Raw genomic sequence first — 1498 nt, forward strand, 5'->3', positions numbered from 1 at the left:
GCTTCAAATTAAGCCCTTGATTGGATTCTTAAGACCCTTCTAGATGAGAAAGAAAAGGAAATTGTCAGTCCTTATCACTAACGTAGTGATAATCTGGCCATAGTTCAAATAGCACGCAACATCATCGATGCTGGCATGGGCAGTGATCAGTAGACATTCAGACACCTACATCTCCATGTTCCGCAAAGCCTTTCGGAACAGCAATGGTCCTAGCAATATGAACATATGAAGCTGCCTTCTACTGAATCAGACCCTCGGTCCATCAAAGTCAGTATTGTCTACTCAGACTCTCCAGGGTCTCGAACTGAGGTTTTTCACGCCTGCTTGCGTGGACCCTTTTTAGTTGGAGATGCTGGGGATTGAACCTGGGACCTTCTGCTTACCAAGCAGATGCTCTACCTCTGAGCCACCGACCCTCCCTTGACTGGCAGTGGCTCTCCAGGGTCTCAAGCTAAGGTTTTTCACACCTATTTGCCTGGACTTTTTTAGTTGGAGATGCCAGAGATTGAACCTGGGACCTTCTGCTTACAAAGCAGATGCTCTACCACTGAGCCATCGTCCCTCCCAATGACATCCTGACCGATTCCACTAGGCTTATGCTGCTCACACGCTCCTCTTCTCTGTGAGACCTCTGTTGGTTTTCACACTGTCTGCCCCGGGGCTGCAACTAGCTTCACCTTTTTCGTGCAGCAAACAGAAACCGTTTTTTAGAGGATCTTGTTTGCTGCGCGAAAAAGGCAAAGCTAGTTGCAGCCCCTTGGCAGAAATCCGACAGTGTCCCCGCAGAGAAGAGGAGCGTGAGAGCGGCGTAAGGCTAGTGGGGAATCGGTCCCCACGTTTTGCATTTAAGGGAAAGCAATTCCCTTGCAACCAGTGTGGAAATTGTGCACGTATGTAAAGGGGAAATGAACCTTCCTTGCCCAATAAACCAGAACATAGAAACAGATCCCCTCTTTCACTGTTGTAATCCTGTGAAGGGGGAAAAGACAGGCTTACAGGAAATTTTATTGGTCTTTAGGATGCTAAAAAAAAAGAAAAAGGCAAAGGTAGTCCTCTGTCCAAGCACCAGTTGTTTCTGACTCTGGGGTGATGCCGTATCATGACGTCAAGAGTCACTCCATTTTTGTTCCTCTTGCCATATGTATCCAAACAATTAACAATGCTAACGTTTGTGCTTTGCTATGCCGGTTTATCGGGAGGGAGGGTGGCATGTCTGGGAACTTGCTAGTTACTATGCAACCAAGGTCAAGGGAGCTGGAGGAGATGTAACCAAGGGGTGATAACGAGCATCTGCGGTGATGACTGAATAGTAGTGAACCCATGCAAAATACCCGCTTTAGCTTGGCGTGCTTGGCTTGAATTATAACGGTCAGGGCAAGGGGTTATAAGAGCGAGGAACTGGTGGGAGAGTCAGTTCCGACAACGCCTGTATCTGCCTATGATGCTGGAATAAAGGTCTTGAACTTTACTTGTCTTTTCCTTGCCTCTGGGTCTGACA

The 1498-nt window shown here is 47.6% G+C and overlaps 1 non-coding gene across 1 annotated transcript; it reads right to left on the reverse strand.

Moving 5' to 3' along the window:
* Positions 1–490: 490 nt before the first annotated feature.
* TRNAT-UGU (transfer RNA threonine (anticodon UGU)) lies at positions 491–561 on the reverse strand. Its single transcript has one exon. It is a non-coding gene; the product is annotated as a tRNA-Thr (tRNA).
* Positions 562–1498: the final 937 nt, after the last annotated feature.

The sequence above is a fragment of the Heteronotia binoei genome, chromosome 8 (genome assembly GCF_032191835.1).
Source record: "Heteronotia binoei isolate CCM8104 ecotype False Entrance Well chromosome 8, APGP_CSIRO_Hbin_v1, whole genome shotgun sequence".
Lineage (NCBI taxonomy): Eukaryota > Metazoa > Chordata > Lepidosauria > Squamata > Gekkonidae > Heteronotia > Heteronotia binoei.